Here is a 21495-nt window from a genome sequence, read left to right as displayed (position 1 = left end):
TCATACCCTTTAAGATGTGTACTGAGGGTACATTTCCCCTGTTTAACATTTCTAACGGTTTCATTCGCTTTGTGGTACCGGAGGAAGGGGCTGTTATTATGAAGAGAGAGACTGAGTTTCAGAGGGGTAAACTGGCATTTGGGAGGGAGCCCGCTCATCAAGCGGAGGATTGTATGTCACTGAGTTGATGTAATCAGTGTCTAGGGGGAGAGGGTCTTAGCTGCATTGAAACCTCTGCCGACAGGTCTACCAAGCAAGTTCCAAAGAGAGTCATTAGCATGAATGCTTGTCCTACCGGCTGATGAAAGGGGTACTGCAATGGGGCAGCTCCCAGTGGAACTGAAAGAAGAAGAGAAAAGAAAAGAGAAAGAAATGGCCATTTGACTGCATCCACTTAACACATTTTTTGTCAGCCAGATACTGATTTTGCTCAGTAATAATATTTTAGTGCCATTTTGTTTCTAAACATATGACAACTTTGGAAACAGGTCGGAACCCTGCTGATGTCTTTACTGTATGTTCCTGGGATGAACACAAAGCATAATAATGATTATTTATTTTGCACACCATAGCTGTGTTTCTGGATTTTTTACTCATTAAGAGCACAGACATACTAGTGCATATTTCAGAGCTATTAATATGATGGGTGATGTTAATGGAAATATAATAGAGTGAGATGCTTTTAAAAATACCAGATTTCGCAGAGTCAGAAAAAAGACATTAATGAAATTTTAATGAGAAAGTCAGCTTGCAGGATTTTTACAAGTAATGATTAGTCTCATTCCATATTCAGTCTGAATAACTTTGTCACTAGTGTCTTGTGTTTGCCAGATGTTTATTAATAGGATGAACAATGCACTAGAGGCTGGATGGTGATTTTTCTGAAAGAGAAACAAAAATTATGGGTTATTAAATGTCTGCTTTGACTAAGATATTACACACACACACATGCATGGGCACACAAATATCCGTACACACATTTCAGAAGGTTCCTAGCTTGCTATAAAATGATCTATACCTTTTCCATTAAATCTCTGGCATGCTGACACAAGCAAGGGGGATTTTCGTAGCTTTTAAAAAGTAAGGGGCTGAACTATAATGATAAAACTTACCTGGAGTTTTTCAAGGTGCTTTACAGACATTAACTGACAAATTCAGGCAAGTATTGCAATGAACCACCTCTCTGTGTGTACATATCACTTCTCTCTACTGGACAGCTGGACAGAGCTGGCAAGCTCTCCTTTAACTCAACTGATAAAGGGATATGGTTTTAGAGTAGGATGATCTGAGTTTTATCCCTACAGTTGCTGTGAAGTTCTCAGTATCCAGACCATACAGCATAATGAAAAGCTAAATAATTTGCTATCATATTATTACCCCCATGTTATTCGGGGGGAAACTGAAGCAGAGAGGTTTCACTGACCCAAGATGAAAGAGGGAGCCAGTGTCACTGTGTGGAACTTCAGTTCTAAAGGTCTTGTCTGCCAGTCCTCTGTCAGACCACACCTTCCTCTAGCCCACTATACTACTTTTTTAATTGATTGGTCAAAAAAATGCATGACAATAGTTAATAGTAGTGAAAACAATGGAAATCTTATAAGTCAGCTTGAAAAGAGAGAGATTTTTAGATATTCCTTGAGCACAATGCCCAAAAGATCTTCCCACATGGCCCCAATCCTGCAGCCCTTATACCAATGTAATTTCTACTGAAGTCAATAAGGGCCAGATTCTCTGGTCTGCTAATGATAGTTTGCACTACTGGAGAAAGCCAGTAGAGAATTCCCCGTGCGGGAGAACTTTCTTCTGACCTAAAGCCCCCTGCACCAGCCACCCCGTCACCCCTGTATCGGATTAATAGATTAGTACATTTTAAGGCCAGAAGGGACCAGAATAATCATCTAGTCTGAGTTCCTGCGGGGGAAAAAGGCCCATGCAATTTCAACCAGTAATTCTTGTATCAAGCCCCAAATTCATTGCTGAGCTGGAGCATATCTTTCAGAAAGACATCCAATCACTCAGAGTTTTGCCGGCGAGACGATGAAGTACTCAGGTGTGGTGTTGCTATGGGGATCTGCTTTCGGCATAGGTCATTCTTGCTAGTATTCATAAGCGCTGTCAAACTTTAATGTGTTAATTTCATGCTCACTATTCTCCCACATTGTTACTGTTTATTCAGAGAAATGATACAGGTTTAAGTATATTTTGCTTGTGTACTTGGCAGGCCAGAGGCCAGACAATATGCTTACATTTTATATCTGTTATTACTTGACTTTTTCATTTTTATATTTTTCCGTTTTGGATTTCAAAGGGTTAATGTGAAAATTGGAAGCCAGTCTTCATGCCTGAACTGCAATGACTATAATATACCAAGATAGGTCTGGCCACATTGAGACTGTAACACATACAAAATCAAGGGGACACCGCTGACGTGTGGAAGTTGGGACAGTGACTATCTGTCATTTTATTTCCCCACCCCCAATTTATTTAGTCATTTGGTTTTGTTTGTTTTCCAACATATTATGAAATTTAAACTTAAAGTTCCATTCTGAGGGGAAAGGGAGAGATGCTATAATGTAGCCAAGCTGCTGGAGCAGCAGGGAAACCCATAGCAAGGATATTGTTTGGCATCTGCCCTTTAAACTAGACTATATTATTCCAAAAGGTGTGCAGTATTGTAAGTAACCTCTAGTGCCATTTGCAATATTGCTTCAGGCTTGGTTGCTTGCAGCTTAATTTCACCACCTAACTTCTAGCATATTAGGAAATAACACTGCAGACATGGATCACAAAGAAAATATTTTCCTTGTCAGCTGTAGCCTCATACATGAAAGTTGATTAAAATTGTGGGGTCCTCACGGGCCCCTACTTTTCAATGCATGCAGAATCAAAACCTGATTAAACACACATCCTTGAAACACAATGATGTTCATGCTGTTTTCCTGTTAGAGTTTTGTTTTTTACTAAATCTCATAGGATTTCATTTTAGCCAAATAATATCATTCTCTTAGGTAACACAGATTAAATGGATTAATTTAAATCCTCATTACATTTCCCTAGCTGAGTTCTTTGTGCTGCTTAGACTGCTTTGCTCTGGGCCCTGATTCAGCAAAGCACTCAAATATTTGCTCAGTAGATCTGGAAGAGTAGTATGGGCTGAGCATAAAGCATGAAGCCAGGAACATGTATATGTTTATATCAGCTGTTACCTGTAACAGTTTTCAACCCTGATTCTAAGCTATTTTCAAGATAGGGCATATTTTGCTGATGTAAAGCCAATTACTCTTTTCTGCAGGCTTCTGCAAGGCATAGAACTAGTGATGACTGCACATTTTCTGACAATTTTTAACAGAAGATTGGGGATTTCAACTAAACAGAAAAGCCCAGGAAGTGTCTTCTCTCCTCAAACATTTCAACCAAAACCCAAAATGTTTTCATTTTTTTAAATCAAAATTTTCCTCAAATTAAAAAAACAAGCAAACCATTTTCTGACCAGCTCTATACGCAACCTCATTGCTTCTGTACTCCCCTGAAAAATGAGGATAATAATAATAATTTGGCTACTTCACAGGATTAACTAGTGTTTGTAACATGCTGTGCAGACAAAAAGTTCGGTGTCAGTATTATTAAGCACAATTTTTAAAAGACTGTTCCTCATCAGAAGCCTAATGGCTGCACTTTGGCTAAAAGCAATCACATAAATGAGTCATGGTATATTTCTGTCTTGTGTAACCTCCATGAAAATTGCGCTTTAGGAAGGCATACATTGATCACTCCGAGAGACCTTAAACAAGGAATTTCACGCTGGAATAAACTTGGGGAAAGTTAAGCAACAGCAATTAACTTGAGTATTAATTGTCCCCCTTCCTATTACTTCAGATATCTGTGTTTGAATAAGAACATTTTCATGTACAATTTCTCCACCCTGATCCAACAATGAATTCATAAACCCATGTTTGCAGGGCCGCCCAGAGGGGGGGGCAAGAGGGGCAATTTGCCCCAGGCCCCGAGCCCCACGGGGGCCCCCACCAGAGTTTTTCGGGGCCCCTGGAGCGGGGTCCCTCACTCGCTCCGGGGTGCCCGGCCCTGCATGTTTGTGGAATTACAATCTGTTACCATGTAAGTGATTTGATGTCACAAAAGTTAGCATTAAGTTCATTGTCAGGGCAGGGAGGAAAGGGACAACCCCTGATTTTAATCAAATATATGTGTATCGTCATTATAAAGTGATCTTTGAAGGGATATGTTAGTGGCCTAAGCATCAGTTGGCTGATCTGCAATGTATGAATATTGTGTGTGACCTGGTTATTGGGCAAGTTACTGTATGGTTATATTGCGTTATTGGAATGTTTACTGCATACTCATGTTGATTTAGTTATTAGCAGGACTGTTAGGAAACTAGTGGGAAGGCAACACAACAATTCCAGATAAGCAACCTGGCGGGGGGGAGAGGGTCACATAGTTCCTGAACTATTAACTGGGAGGATGATACTTCCAGGTTCCAGCCTAAGTTACAGGCCTTATTTTACCAAAGCTGTGAGCCAGATGCTCAAAAGGATACTAATCAGTGAAAAAGCTACTCTCTAGAGAGAGGGGAGAAGCAGTCACCAGGGAACTGTTTGCAGAGAACAGTCTGAAGAAAGACAGACACCACCAGTCTGTCTAAATGCATCTGTTGTCTCTTGTCATGTACTTCAGTTGTAAGCTCTTTTGACAGGGACCATTTTTTTGTTCTGTGTTTGTATGGCACCCAGAAGACTGTGGTCCTGGTCCATGAACTGGGATCTCTAGGTGCTACGGTACTAATAATTCTTTGCATTGGTTTTACTGCAGAGGACGTGAGGGATTGTACCACACTGGAGCCATTCTGTTTAGGTGACTGAGGTGAGGAACTGTCCCCAACTGAGGTGTCAATAGAGGAGGTTTAGGAACAAACTGATAAATTCAACAATAAGAAGTCACCTGGACGACATGCTATTCACCCGAGAGTTCTGAAGAAACTCAAATATGAAATTGTAGAACTACTCACTGTCTATATAACCTATTGCTTAAATCAGCCTCTGTACCAAGTGACTGGTTGTCAGGGTTCCCTCCCCACTCTGAACTCTGGGATACAGATGTGGGGACCTGCATGAAAGACCCCCTAAGCTTATTTCTACCAGCTTAGGTTAAAAACTTCCCCAAGACACAAATCCTTCCTTGCCCTTGGATGAATATTCTGCCACCACCAAGTGAGTTAGACAAAGATTCAGGAAAAGGACCACTTGGAGCTCCTTTATCCCCAAAATATCCCCCCAGCCCCTTCACCCCTTTTCCTGGGGAGGCTTGAGAATAATCTACCCACCAGATAGATAAACAAGGTGAGCACAGACCAGAACCCTGGGTTTTTAGGACACTAAAAACCAGTCAGATTCTTAAAAAACAGAACTTTATTATAAAGAAAAAAAGGAAAAGAAGCACCTCTGTAAAATGAGGATGGAAGGTAATTTTACAGGGTAATAATATTTAAAACACTGAGGGTTCCCCTCTAGGCAAAACTTCAAAGTTACAAAAACAGGGATAAACCTCCCTCTTAGAACAGGGAAAATTCACAAGCTAAAACAAAAGATACTCTAATGAATTTCCTTGCTATTTCTGTAATATTAGATGTATAATTTCATTAGGAGCTGGATTACTTGCTTCGTCTCTCTCTTTGTCTCGGAGAGAGCACCCACACACAGCACAAAGCAAAAACCTTCCCCCTTAGATTTGAAAATATTTTCTCCCCTTATTGGTCCTTTTGGTCAGGTGCCAACCAGGTTATTTGAGCTTCTTAACCCTTTACAGGTAAAGGAGGGATTTTATGTTACCCTTAGCTGTATGTTCATGACACTGGTGTATACATAAGGTGATTCCGATTTTTGAAAAAGGCTCCACAGGTGATCCAGAAGTTATAGGCTGGTAACCCTGACTTCAGTACTGGGCAAATTGGTTGAAACTATACGAAAGAACAGAATTATCAGAGACATAGATGAACATGATATGTTGGGCAAGAGTTAACACAGCTTTTGTAAAGGGAAATCATGCCTCACCTGTTCTTTGAGAGGGTCAACAAACTTGTGGACAAGAGTGATCCAGTGGGTATAGCGTACTTAGACTTTCAGAAAGCCTTTGACAAAGTCACTCACCAAAGGCTTTTAAGCAAAGTAGGCAGTTATGGGACGAGGGAAAGTCCTCTCATGAATCAGTAACTGGTTAAAATATTGGACACAAGGGTAGGAATAAATGGTCAGTTTTCACAGTGGAGAGAGGTAAATAGTGGGGTCCTCCAAGGATCTGTACAGGGAGCAGCATTATACAAAATATTGATAAATGATCTGGGAAAAGGGATAAACAGGGAGATGGCATAGTTTGCAGACAATACAAAATTTCTCAAAATAGTTAAGTCCAAAGCCGATTGCAAAGAGTTACAAAGGGATCTCACAAAACTAGGTGATTGGCAGATGAAATTCAATGTTGATAAATGCAAAGTAATGCACATTGTAAGCCATAATCCCAACTATACATACAAAATGATGACATCTAAATTAGCTAGTAGAACTCATGAAAGATCTTGGAGTCATTGTGGATAGTTCTCTGAAAACATTCCCTCAACATGCAGTAGCAGTCAAAAAAGCTAATTGAATGTTAGGAACCATTAGGAAAGGAATAGATAATAAGATAGAAAATATCATAATGTCACTGTATAAATCCATGGTATGTCCACTCCTCGAACATTGTGTGCGGTTCTGGTTGCCCCATCTCAAAAAAGATACATTAGAATTGGAAAAAGTACAGAGCAACAAAAATTATTAGGCGTATAGAACAGCTTCAATATGAGGAAAGATTAAAAAGACTGTTCACCTTGGAAAAGAAACAAATAAGGTGGACTATGATAACAGTCAATCATAAATGGTGTGCAGAAAGTGAATGAGGAAGTGTTATTTACCCTTTCACAAAACACATGAACCAGAAGTCACCCAATTCAATTAATAGGCGGCAGCATTAAAAGCAAACATAAGGAGGTACTTCACACAATGCAGTTAACTTGTGGAACTGATTGCCAGGGGATGTTGTGAAGGCCAATAGTATAACAGGGTTCAAAAAATTGTTAAATAAGTTCGTGAAGGATAGGTCCATCGCTGGCTATTAGCCAAGATGGTCATGGATGCAACCCCATACTCTGGGTGTCCTAAAACTCTGACTGCAAGAAGCTGGAAGTGGACAACAAGGGATGAATCACTTAACAACTGCCCTGTTCTGTTATTTCCCTCTGAACCATCTGGCAGTGGCCACTGTCAGAAGGTCCAGTATGGCTATTCTTATGTTCTTAAGAGGGAGCAAAGATACAGCTGGCCCTATAATGATGACATTGACCTCCTTGAAACCATAGCTTCTCATCATAATTGGATTAACTCAGAAGTTCCTTCTGAAGAAATAGATAACATGGGTATTGTGTATGAGCCTTCTGTATGTGACCTTAACAAGGGCCTGTCTGCATATCTGATTTCAACAATAGGGGCTTTCACCATGTCCTTGACCAATACTTTTCCTCCCTGCAGCATCCTGTGACGTGGTTGTTGCTTTTAACTTGAGAGAGAGCTGCAGGCCAGTGGTTCCCAATCTTGCTTTCCTTGAGGTCAACAGGTAATCTCGTATAGAACTCAAAAGGTGTAGGATCAGAGTTACGGCATTCTTAGCATTCAGAATGAAAGGCACTTTATATTATATAAAGGATTTATATTTAAGTGTGATATACTTCAAGGGTTTCCTTATAATATGGAGATATACCTATCTCATAAAACTGCAAAGGACCTTGAATTGAGTCCAGTCCCCTACCTTCACTAGCAGGACCAAAGACTGATTTTGCCCCAGATCCCTAAATGGCCCCCTCAAGGATTAAACTCACAACCCTGGGTTTAGCAGGCCAATGCTCAAACCACTGAGCTATCCCTCACCCCATATGAAATTCTTCCTTAAATGGAAAAGTAAGTCTACTACATGTTACAATAGCAAAAATCAAGGGTTAAAATTTCTAAAGGGCTGAGCTCTGGCCTCTCTTTTTGCAGGTGTAATTTTTGCCTGCAAAATTTGCACTTGCAAAATGAACTGTGGGCGCCTATCTCAATATTTGCACCTCGAACTGTATGATTTACTCTTGCAACTAGTTAGAGGCTTCATTGCTCTGATTTGTGCCTGCAATTCAATTCCAGATGCAAAGTGTATGTGCAAAATGAGAGGCTGACCTTCTGAATATTAGGCCCTAAATTACTCCCAGCTTCTCTTGCATTTAATTTCACATTTATGATAAAATAGATATGGAACTCTGCTCATTACTATAATATATAATCATGGATAACTCACCCCTTTAGATCTCTGAATGAGCTGACACGTAGTCTTTCTGCATTCCAACGAAATGGCATCTCCATCATAATACAAGGAGAGGAAGGGAGAGATGAGTGGAGTAGCCAACCAAATCAGGAAAAGCAAGCTGCTAAATTGAGTGCTTTCTAATCTAATGCATTTAAGTCATACTCAATAAAGCTTGCCAACGATCCCTGTCCTTTGTGCTGAAAGACCACAGCAGCATCCAGTTAGAATAATGTGCATCTCCTGAAATCCTATTTTAGAAAGATGTTCATTCTAAACAACCAGGATCATGTTATAGCTTCTGAAAGTTGCCGTGGGATGTCAATGGCCTCACAGCTGCCCAGGGGGTGTCTCCAAAAATAATCTACCAGTCTAGAAAACTTACCAAAGTGGCACAGGCAAAAAAAACAAAAACAAAAAACAACAACAACAACAACAAAAACCCTGATAATTCCTTTATTTTGGTTTATTTTTGAGACATTTTGGAAGCAATCTTTGACTGTGAAACCTCAATGATATGTTGTAAAGAAGGCCCAACTCCTGCAACACATACTCCAATGTGTAATCCTTACTCACACTAGTAGTTCTACTTGCCTCAACAAGGCTGTTTGCCTGAGTAAGTATGAACCACTGACTGCAGGTGTTCAATTGTATTTATTTCCAAGAAGAATCTGGTTTTCTGACCGACTTTAGTAGCTAGTGTCTGTGTCAGCTAGCAATAGTCTGTATTTACAGCTTGGGCAGAGCTAAAATTGCAGAAGCTGTCTGGCAAGATTGCGTGAGTGGCTTAATCCTTTGCTCTCTTTCCCCATGGCTCGACAACTCCAATATTGGGGCAAATGAGGTGAGTGGAATCCAGAATAGGGGTTTTGCTCATGCGTTGTATTTTACATATCGTGTGTCATGCTGCTAGAAAGGCCAAGAAACTCAGGTCCTTTCAGTCTATGGGAGAAAGTGAGTTCTGGAGATTAGGGCCCTCCATTGAAGAGACCCCACCCACAGCTCCAGCCATGCACATCTAGGGACAATCAGATCAGGCACCCCAGCTGACAACAACTGCTGAGCTCAGACTTCTTTACAGTAGTGTTGTATTAATTTTAATGGACTAAATGGGCCCAGAGAATCAAAGGTGTTAACATGACCCTGTCACCGCACAACAGTAACAGTTTTAAACCAGATTTGGGGTTCCAAGTGCAGAGACTCAGCCTGCTTAGTACTATAGCAAACACCTTTAAAAATCCTTTTAACCTTTAATTAAAGATGCAGAAAGAGAAGGAAAACCAGTTAAAACATTTGAAATGTAAAGTATTAACTAAGGCTTCCATTTTCACAATATCCGTTTCCATTAGCTGTACAGCATTTTTAGAAGATACAAGCTCTTTTGACTGGCGTTTAGATGGTATTAAAGATGGTAATAACTCTCCCTTTGCAGGGGGGGCAGAAGAGAAAGAGTTAGTTGAGCTGGGCTGGAGCTGCTGTTGTTAAAGTCTGAGCCCACTTTCCTTAAAGACAAAACAACAAACACACAAAAGTGAAGACAAAAAGAACAGCAAAGAGAGAAAATGCAGTTTCTGTCTCTGGTGTTGACTCGGTCTACACTGCAGAGTTAGGTCAACATAAAACAGCTTATGTCGGCCTAACTCTGTAAGAGTCTACGTTACAATGTTGCTCCCGCCAATGTAAGTTGCCCATTACACCGACCTAATAACTTCACCTTCACAAGAGGCACAGCAATTAAGTCGATGTAGTTAGGGCAACGCAGTGTCTGTGTAGACACTGTGTTACTCACATTGCCTGTTGGCTGTCAGCCCCCGCACGTGACGGGGCTGACAGCTCAGGGCAAGGGGCTCCAGCTATGAGCTATGAGGGGATTACAGCTCGGGGGTGGGGCGGCTCCAGATGTGACCCCCCCCTTCCCCTCCCATGCATGGCTGACAGTTCCAGCTGTCAGCCCCAGGGCAGGGGTAGGTCCCAGCTGTGAGCCCTGTGTGCGGCTGACAGCTCAGGCTGTCAGCCCTCCCCCTTAAGTCGGTGCAAGCGCTCGTGGTGTGGACACACACTACCAGCAGAAGGAGAATAGTGTGGACATGAACAGCGGCTGTAGGTTGACCTAACTTAGGTTGACTCAATTTTGTAGTGTAGATAAGGCCTTACTTGCAGCCTCCCCGCTGAAGAAATGCAGGCACAGCATCAGGCAGTTTAGGGCATTGCTTTGTGCTACCTTTCTGGTCACAGGCTTACAGCAGTGTTGCAAAATATATAGTCTTGGCTGGCTAGACCCGAGTCTGATTAGACAGAAGGCAAAAGGAGAAGAAAGAGAAGTGATAAGGTGGGGAAAGATAAGGGGACACATGGGGATGATGGTGACAGAAACCAAAGTCTCATATCCCAGGTGATGTTCAGGATTCAGCAGAGGATAGTGGAGATTTTTATGCAGTCAGAACTGTTTTTTGTTTAGAAAATGTCAAAACAACTATTTGACTTTTCCTTTCAAAGCAATATTTCATTTTGAAATGTAGCTACATATGTTTACAAAAAAAAATTAACATAGTAAAAAAAACCCACCCAAAACCATAAAAAACCCAAATGTATTTCAAATCAAACAAATTGTTTTGTTCAAAATTATTTTTCTTAAAATGTGTGTGTGTGGAAACTGAAAAGCGACAGTTTTGGTTTGACTCAAAAAAGATTTATTTTTTTTCAGTTCAACCTCTGACCCAAAATCTCAGTTATTTGCTCAGCTCTAATCCTGAATTCTAACCCAATTATGAAAATGACTTGTGTGTGTCCTGGGGCAAATCATTTAACCTCTTTATGCCTCAGTTTCCTCATCTGCAAAATCGGGACAATATTTGTTAGGAATAGTTCGTTAATGTTTTCAAAGCATTGTACAAACATTAGGAGCTAAATACACCATCTAGATTTACTCTATAATTACTGGGGATCAGAATCTAAAACACAGTGTGACATACACTCTTTTGGACCAACAATTATCCCTTATAATGCACACACTTAGTCCTGAAATTGGCCTATTTCAAGTGGTGCTGGTTTGCACAAAGGGCACAGATTTCAAAAAGGGCATGTTCACTATGATTTTAAGAGGTTTATTTTGAATAGCAGAGCATGGCAAAGTTGTAAGAAAGTCTGATGGTAGCTGATAGAGCTGACAGCTGAAAGAGTCAAAATTCCTTTCCTGGATTGCTCCATCACAGCTATGCGTTGCCTTTCAGGCCTTGTCTATACTACAGAGTTTTGTCAACAAAAGGCAACTTTTGTCAATAAAACTGTGGATGCGTATAAACTACAATGCCACTTTTGGTGACAAAATAAAACCACCCCCATGGGAGACATAAGGCATTTTGAGCAAAACTTTGGTTGACATAGTACCAGCGTAGACACTGTGCTTGATTTTATTGCATTAATTGCCCTCCCAGAGGTGCCCCACGATGCCCATCCTGACTGCTCTGGTCAGCAGTTTGAATTCCACTGCCCTGCAGCCAGATAAACAACCATCTGCCTCTTCTGTTTTAAAGCCCCAGGAATTTTAGAAATTCCATTCCCTGTGTGCTCGGTGTGGAGCGGTCTCGTCACATCTTACCAGGTGACCATGGCAGCTTCATGCAGCAAATGCTCTCACACTTGGACCGCTGCAGATCTGCTGGATCTGCTGAGTATTGAGGAGAGGAGGCTGTGCAGTCCCAGCTGCGCTTGAGCCATAGGAATTTGGATACCTGCGGGCAGATTTCTCGAGGCTTGTGTGAAAAGGGCTATGATTGGGACACACTGCAGTGCACAGCGAAGATAAAGGAGCTGAGGCAGGCGTACCATAAGGCAAGGGAGGCAAACCAGTGCTCTGGTGCTGCACCCAAGACCTGCCGGTTCTATAAGAAGCTGGATGCTATCCTCAGTGGAGACCCCACCTCCACTGCCAAGAACCCTGTGGATACTTTGGTGGTCCTGGAAGCAGCAGAAAGATGACCTGACCCGGAGGACAAAGTCATTGATGAAGAGGTGGAGTTAGATGACGATGTTGAGCCGGGTCGCCCGGTGAGGCAGGCAGCCAGGAACTGTTCACCACTCCAAAGGTATCTAGCCAGTCTCAGCAGTTGCTCTCCAGTGAGCAAAAAGCAGTAGAGGGGACACCTGGTAAGTGGCTGTGGTTTGTGTAGTGCGGAGGTGGGTTCAGAGTATAGAAATGTATAGGGCTGGCTGTGTTTCTGTGCATCAGACATTTCTCTGTGCAGTTAATCAGTATGGCGGAACAGGGTGTTGATGCATGCTGAGATCACGCGGGAATCCTCCAGAGAGATCTTTAGGAAACGTTCCTGGAAACGTTCCTCTGCCGAAGGTTCCTTAGCAGAACTGCTTTGTTCCTCCCACCATTGTAGGAAACTTTCCCGCGCCATTCAGCAATCACTTGTGCAGGGACCAAAGCAGCACACAGGCGAGCAGCATAGGGACCAGAGCGGAATGCACAAGTGTGTAGTAGATGTGCCCTTGCTTCCCTGCTTACCCTCAGCAGTAAGAGATCTACTGCAATGATCCCCGGCTGTGGAAAAATGTGGGAAATTTTTAGAATTTTTTCCCTAGTCAGCTGTACTGCAACCCTTACAGCATGCTCTTTTCCCCATGTAGAGCGCACACACACACACACACACCCCGAAGCCAACACTCACTATGCTTTGGGTGTTCACCAAGATGTGCATTTGCCAAGGGTCAGTGAGAAAGTGATGTTATGCTACCAGAAGTGTATTTTACTGAAATGTTTCGATGCTGTGCGTGAACTTAACAATCATGCTTCTGTACATTGTTTCTTGTGCTTCTGCAGATGTGATCTTGAGAGACACCCTACACGCACTGAAAGAGTGTCTCTGTCAGATAAAAAAGTGCTCAAGCAAAGAAGACATGTTCCGGGAGGTACTGGAGTTCTCCAATGCAGAGAAAAGGGAACGCAGAAAGTGGAGAAAAGCCGAAAGGCAGGACAGAAAAGAAAATCAGGAGCTCATTAAGGATGCTACTGTGCGGATGATTAAAGTCATGGAGGAGCAAACGCAGCTGCTGAAGTCCTTAATAATGCTGCAGACTGAGCAGATGCATGCCCTCCCTCCCCTGAAGCACATTCAGAACTCTTTTCCGTGCCCCCCTCCCTCAAACTCCAAATGCACATTCCTTTCCGCTTTCCAGAAGTTCTCAGTTTCCTATTCACTCCACCCCCCTTGGACAACTTTCTAAATGATAGCTGGACCTACACACAGCTGTGAAAGTCTGCTCCTCCCTGGTATCTCCTTTCCCACCAAGCTTGTTTGTGTGTGTGTGTTGTTTTTCTGAAATAAAAGCAACGTTTTTGAACGATAACTAATCTTCATTTGTGTCCTACAAATTGAGATAGCAGGCACTACCAAGACACACACGGGCAGTTTAATCATTTGCTAACTGGAATTTAAGGCCCATTATTTCCCAGGAAAACTACATGTACTGTAACATTGCAGCACCAATCACAGAGATATACATTACTGGTTCTCATTTTCAAAGTGTTGCCTCAAAGCCTCCCTGATTCAAATTGCCCCCCTCTGGGCTCCTGTGATATCCTGGTATCTGGCTGGAGCAGCCAGATGGTCTACCTCAGCACTCCACCCCTGAGCAAACCTTTCACCTTTAGCTTCACAAAGATTATGCAACATACACCACACAACTATGGCCCTGGGTATATCACCCTCATTGAGGTCTAACCTGCCATAAAGGCATCACCAGTGCACCTTTAATCTTCCAAAGGCACATTCCATGGTTGTTGAACTGCTCCTTACTGCTGTCCAGGTGACCCATGTAAGGTTTCATGAGCCATGGTTGTAAGGGGAACGCCAGGTCTCCCAGGATCACTATGGGCATTTCAACATCCCTCACTGTAATCTTCTGGTCTGGAAAGAAAGTCCCTGCTTGCAGCTTTCTATACAGCTTTCTATTCCTGAAGATGCATGCCTCATGCACCTTCCCGGACCACTCCACGTTAATGTCAGTGAAATGCCCACAGTGATCCACAAGCACCTGCAACACCATGGAGAAGTACCCCTTCCTACTGATGTACTCCATCGCAAGGTGGTCTGGTGCCAAAATTGGAATATGTGTGCCATCTATCATCCCTCCACAGTTAGGGAACCCTAATTCTGCAAAGCCATCCACTATTTCACACACATTTCCCAGGCATGGTCCTTCATCGCAGGATGCGATTAATTGCCCTGCAGGTTTGTATTAGTGCAGCCCCAATGGTCGATTTCCCGACTTGAAACATGACCGACCAGTAGCAGTCTGGAGTCGCAAGCTTCCACACTGCAATTGCCACACACTTCTCTACTGATAGAGCAGCTCTCATTCTGTTGCCCTTGAGCCGCAGTGCTGGGGCGAGCTCCGCACACTGTTCAAGGAAGGTGGCTTTCCGCATCCAAAAGTTCTGTAGCCACTCCTAGTCATCCCAAACCTGCATGACAATGCAATCCCACCATTCAGTGCTTGTTTCCTGAGCCCAAAAGCGACTTGTGCAGCTGTTCAGTGAATGCCAAAAGCAATCTAAAGTTGCTCCTACCCATATCACACACCAGGTCAGGCAACTGTGAGTCTTGTTCATTTAGGAACTTGGTGATTAACTGCACTGCCATTCACGATGTGTTAATGACAGTTATCAGAGCACAAGAGAGCAGTGCGGGATCCATCCCTTCAGATGCTGGGATGCACAGCAAACAAGGGCCATTGAAATATGCTGCGAAAGAAAGACAGAAGCCCATGGGACGGAAAACAATGCATCAGGGGTCACTGAGCCTGGTCCCAAGATGCACTGCGATCCGCTTCACCTTCCCACAACACCTAGCGGCAGAAGGTGTCAAGCTGCACTGTGGGATAGGTACCCACAGTGCATTGCTCACAATCGATGATAGTGCCCCAACTGTGGATGCGCTCTGCCGACAGAGGGAGCGAGTGTGAACATGCAATACCGATTTTTATTATAGCGCTTTTTTAGTGTCAACATAACTTTTGCCGACAAAACTCTGTAGTGCAAACAAGGCCTTACTGTGGGCTAGGAGAAATGTCCCAATGTAGGGATGTAGCCCTTGGTAATATCCCTTCTACATTGTATTGGGAACTAAAATAGTACCACTAGATCTTCCCTCATGACATTAAAGTAAATTTAAGAGCCTGTTTCTGATGTAAATTCAGAGTAACTCCACTAAATCAGCGTAAATGAAATCCAGTCTAGCCCAGATGAGCTCCTTTGTCAAATGCTCATTTGTAGTGCCCATGAACTCCTTTGTTATTTAAAATTAAGACAAGAATAGCTTTGGGTTATGAGTACTTGAACCTTTTTCTTCTCCAAGAGTAGTTTAGGAAACACAACATGTTTTCATCATTTTATTCCTGATCTCTCTAATCTTTTACAATTTTGGCAGTGGAAAGCAAAATAGACCAGAAAATGATTACTATTCAGAAATAAGCTGTTGAAATAAAATGCCATTAAGCAAAAAAGCTTGCAGATAATTTAGTGCTGACCTCCTCATCAGCTGAAGCTTTTTTTTATTTTTAAGTGAATTCATGAACTATAATTATTGATCTGTGACAGCAATCAGAGAACACATTTTGTGCTATACAAACAGCAAGGCCACAAATGGAATCGTTGCCTGTCTTAAAAAATCAGGAAGCTTTTTGTTCAAAATAAATGTTATAGCCTTCTTGCTATTTTAAGAATTTTCTCCACGCTTTGTCCTTTGACAATCTAATACCACCTTCCTTTCACTATTTGTGGTACATTCACATCTGCCACAACAATGTAGTTTTTGAAAATGTCTTACCTGACTTTTAACAGATGGATGTTAATGGGATATTTATTTACAGAATAAAATTAAATCAAAGCTGAATCTTAATGTGTAATTTACATAATCAGCTTTGTTCTGAGCTGATGAGCTGTTTTCCCCAACACTTGGGACCCTTCAGTCACAGCTGCATCAAAGAAACAGCCACTGAGAATGGAGATTAAACAATTTCCTAAAGCTAGAAGTCTTGATGAGAATCTATTATTCCATATTAGAATCCCATAATTTCTCCAGACACTGCCACAGGATCAAAGATGTATGTTAGAGCTCTGGCATAGCCCAGGATCAAAAGAAAGAGATGTTCAATTTGCATTTTGAAAACATTTCTGTCATTTATAATTTTCTAAAAATGGATAGTTCTGAGTGTTTACATTATAACACCTTTGCCCCACACCAACACCTCCACCCCCTATTAGCCCAGAGGTACGAAAGCTTTAAAAGAGCAAACATGAATATGTTTGCAATTATTTTGACAGATTTGGTTACGATATTTAGGCACATACAAACATGCAGCCCAATCTGTTCCCATTGAAGTCAGAGGGAATTTTGTGATTGCTTTCAATGGGAGCAAGATCAGACCAATAGGTCTGAATATGGAATGGGTTTCAACAAGGCATATCTATAATCCCACAGGTATAGTGGGAGAAATGAGTATATGCAATTTCTATAAACATTTAGAACCAGATTCTTATCTAAATGTGTGGTAACTTCATTAGCTACAGTACGGTTATTCTGAATTTGCACTAGAGTATCTGATATCAGAATCATCAGCCTGTCTGAGGCACACTGAATGCTTGAAGTTCTGGTAAGTTATCTACTAGGGTGGGAAGGATGGTCTAATGGGGTGGGCCCTGGCCTAATCACCATTGAGCCTCAATTCCCCATCTGTAAAATGAGGTTAGTACTTCCCTTCCTCGCAGGGGTTTTGAGAGGCTAAATATTTTAAAGATTGTCAGGTGCTCAAATGCTATGGTAATGGGGCACACATAAGTAGATAGATATCTGTTTAAAACGGTCTCTCTATGTAAATTTTTATACAAATAATTTATAGTTAAGAATTCCTGACTCACCTTCTCTGCATTTCTCTGGACATTACCTATGTATGAGAATAATATCATGAATACCATGGAATAGGGAAGTCTGCTTTAGAACCAGAATGTCACAGACAGAGGAAAGTTACTAGTTACACCCCCCAGTTCAGCAAGGTACTTACGCACATGCATAGCTTTAAGAACATGAATAGTTCCACTGAACTCAATGGGACTATTCACGTGCTTAAGTATCTTGTGGAATCAGGGCCTTTATTTGGAGCATTGAAATTGGTGGCTCAGATTCTGAGAGACCCTACAATGGAAGGAGATGGTGGATTGTCTCTAGTGACCTAACAACAGAATTTATTTCATATGGCCTGATGCTGCTCCCATTGAAATCAATGACAAAACTCTCATTTACTTAAATGAGAGCAGAAGCAGGCCGGTCTAAAGGGAGGGCCAAAGAGCCTTGAACATACTTTTAGCTGTCATTTCCCCTCTGCTGTGAGGTAGCTGGAAAGAAGATGTATGTGTGTTTTCAGAGAGATGCGTAAAAAGACGACCTGAGTTACATCTGAATGAAGAATCCATAGCAGACCATCCTATAAGAACATGAAAGTCAGGACTCATACCTAGCCCTGCTATTGTCAATAATCTAGTTTACCAAAAGTTGGCCTTTCAAACAGCTAAGAGAGTGATGGTGACCTACTGTCTCTTGGCTTTCCAAAAGTGTTACACAAGATGAACAGTGGAAAAAATAAGATGCTAATCAGCTACAATATGAACAGGCAAACAGATATATTTTCTCTCTATAAAGAGTACATTGCATAGATAAGTATCATATCAGCACACTTCAGAAAAGGACAGCTTCCAGGAACATTCAAATCAATAAGCAACTTAGGCACCATTAAAATGAAAAAAAAAATTACCCACAATTTTCCCCAAGCCTGCCTTAGTCTTATCAATGAGCTGTTCCTACAAATATCTGTCTCTACGTGAACCGTTGCACCATTCTTCCATTCACACGATTAGCAAACTAAAGGCATTGCAGCTCCTGCATTCTCCTCAGCCCTCCCTACCTTATGGTAAACAAGAGGGTAGATAAGATGGAGCCCTGTGGAACACATGTTAGCACCAACAGATGAAGAACAATTGTTCAGCATCACTAGCTGTGAACATTCACCATGGCAGTAATGGGTGCCATCCAAGAGTTGCCTCACCCACTCCAGTTGCACTTTGCAGGTAAGTCAGCAAAACCACACAATTAACAAAATTGACGGCAGCTGATAGACTTACTTGCATGAACACTGATCTTTGTCCATCAGCAGGAAGAGACACTCTGTTAAATGTCTGTCCAGGTGTAACGATGCTGGTTCTGGCAGGACCCAACTGAGAGTGCCAATTCAGGACACATTGCTTTAAACTGGGCAGTTACAGCTCAAGGCTGGGGTTTTTCCACCTCTAAGGCAAACCAAACCAGCCAGACAAAGAGGACTTTGGTCTCACCCCACTGGCTAACCACAAGTCACACAAGCAATTCCCTTAAACACTCCAGTTTCCCAGTTTCACCACCAGTGCGACTCGTTAGGGGGGAAAATGGTTATGAAAATCAATACCCCAGTAAAAGAAAGAAGGTTCTCTTGATCCCAAAGGACCAAGCCCCAGACCCAGGTCAATATACAAATCAGATCTTACCCACAAATCACGCTGTTGCCAATCCTTTAGAATCTAAAATCTAAAGGTTTATTCATAAAGGGAAAAAGATATAGATGAGAGCTAGAATTGATTAAATGGAATCAATTACATACAATAATGGCAAAGTCTTGGTTCAGGCTTGTAGCAGAGATAGACTAAACTGCAGGTTCAAATCAAGTCTCTGGAGTACATCCACAGCTGGGATGGTCATTCAGTCCTTTGTGTAGGCCTTCCATTTGTAGCAAAGTCCCTCCAGAGGTAAGAAGCAGGATTGAAGACCAGATGGAGATGAGGCATTAGTCTTTTCCAGGTGTAAGAACACCTCTTTGTTCTTACTGTGGAAAATTACAGCAAAACGGAGTCTGGAGTCACATGGGCAAGTCCCTGCATACTTTGCTGAGTTACAAGGCGTATCCGCCTTCTCATAATGGGTCAATTGTATAGTTGATGGTCCTTAATGGGCCATCAAGCAGGCTAGGCAGAGCTGACACCAACTTGTCTGGGATGTCACTCAGAAGCATAGCATAAGTTTGAAATACAGACAGTATAGAGCCAATATGCATAACTTCAGCTACAAACATGATACACACATACAGAGAGCATAATCATAACCAGCCAACCATAACCTTGTCTTAGACACCTCATTTGACCCCCTTTATACAAGATTTGGTGCCACTACAGGACCTTGTTTGCAACCATGTTCTATACAGTCCCAGTTCAAGTCAATAATGTGACACCAGGTTTTTACCTTGATAGCTGAGGATCAAAGGGTCTTGAGACATCTTGGTACTTGGGGAGCTAGTGCACCACAAACTTTTCTGTAATCTTAACCAAAGAGAGAAGAATAGTCACTGAACAATAGTTATCCAGACTGTCAGAAGCAAGCACTGGTTCCAAGAGCAAAGGCTGCACAACAGCTTCCTTAAAACAAGCTGCCCTCCCTCTTCCCCTGAGTCCCCGCCCCCCGCACCTCTTTACAAAATACACCAATGATTTCCACCAGCAATGGACACAGTCGTTCCCTACAGGCCTTCATCAGCCAAGCAGGACACAGAGCCAAAGAACTCGTCATGGGATGAAAGGGTCCAACACCTCTAATACCTCTATGTAATGGACCAGGGTATAAGCAGTCTAGCCTAGCAGTCACAGCTGGGCTGGTGCCCACAAGTCAAGGAGGGCCTTGAGGCGGTAGTCAGTAAGCAGGAATCAGAGTACTCACTATAGCCAGGATCACTAAGCAAGAGTCAGACTCAGGCCAAGGTCAGAGAGCAGAGACCAGAAGTAGTTACCAGGCTGGAATCAGGAGACAAGGGTCAGAGTCAGACTGGAGTCACAGACTGGAGATCAGAAAGCAAGCTGCAGTCTGGAGTCACAGCAGGCCAGAAATCTGTGTTGTTGCCAAGATAACTTCCTGGGGTAGCCTCCTGGGTGAAATAATGTGGCTGGCCAATCAGAGGGCCTCAGAGTGCTGTCACTCTTGACCCTTCAGGTGGTACTTCCTGCAGTGCCTAATCTCCTTAGATACAACTCTGCATGGGCTCAGGTTGGTGATGTGGGAATGTCAGTTGTCTCAGGTTCTAGTCTCATGGATCTTTACACTCTGAGAGCATTGCCAACCTAAACTACCATTTTTCCCTCCTGGTCCTGCCCTGCATCCATGAATACTGACATCCCTGCCTGAATCCACTGTAAAGCTGTTCACCACAAAAAAACAAATCCACTGACTGAGATTTATTGCGTAAGGTAACAAGCTGACCTGAAATCTCCCACCCCTTGTGTTAAGTTTCCTTGCATTTCAGAATCTGATAAAGAGATCCTTCCACTCAAGTCTTTCCATGGACTTATCAAACTAAAAATCTTATGGATATCTGAACTTCAGCATTTTCTTTTCCTTCCGTTTGTTCCATCTCAGAATGAGTCAGCTTCTGACACCCTGGTGTGAGACACATGTCATGAGAAATCACAGAAAGAGTCAATTTTTTTCTAACACTGAACAAAGAACTTTATAAAAATATGAAAAACAATATTAACTTTAAAACTTCTCTGTCTCTGCTTCACGCTAGAGCTTCTGCCTTCAACCTTCCCCAGCCCCCGCTGTGACCTGGCTTCCTGCTAGAGTTTTAAAAAACATTATTCATACTCAGAGACACCAAAATATAAATAATAAAGAAAGAAATAAGAGAGAGAGAGAGAACGAGCAAGCAGAGAGTGAGTGTCTCTGAGGAGACATAGACATAAACATGATCCTCAGCGTGCAAATGAGGTGTTTAGCTACATGCTCCCCTTTTTAGCTATGCTACTGTCACTAGGCAGGAGCAACCTGGTGGCTCATCCTCATTAAAATAGGATGATTTCCCAGTCCATCCCCTCACTTTTTACCTGGCAATTCTATATGTAATACTGCATACTTGCATTCTGCAGAGCCAAATCCTGTATCTTCAACCATGAGGTAATTTTCCTCTCAACATTTAGATGTCCTAAAAGCAAAAGCTGATGCTCTATCCTTAGTACTTTGAAATAAACAGTTT

The 21495-nt window shown here is 42.2% G+C and overlaps 1 long non-coding RNA gene across 2 annotated transcripts; it reads right to left on the bottom strand.

Moving 5' to 3' along the window:
- Positions 1-750: 750 nt before the first annotated feature.
- Positions 751-20555, bottom strand: LOC123364535. 2 transcript variants are annotated; one of them, XR_006577158.1, is made up of 3 exons: positions 20187-20555; positions 19716-19792; positions 751-881 (listed from the first exon to the last, which is right to left on the bottom strand). It is a non-coding gene; the product is annotated as an uncharacterized LOC123364535 (long non-coding RNA). The 2 variants fall into 2 exon arrangements; XR_006577156.1 differs by having other exon boundaries at positions 20257-20555.
- Between the last annotated feature and the right edge of the window lie 940 nt (positions 20556-21495).

Source organism: Mauremys mutica, chromosome 1 (assembly GCF_020497125.1).
Source record: "Mauremys mutica isolate MM-2020 ecotype Southern chromosome 1, ASM2049712v1, whole genome shotgun sequence".
NCBI lineage: Eukaryota > Metazoa > Chordata > Testudines > Geoemydidae > Mauremys > Mauremys mutica.
The sequence above is the reverse complement of the archived record's forward strand: the minus strand, read 5'-3'. Positions and strand labels throughout refer to the sequence as shown.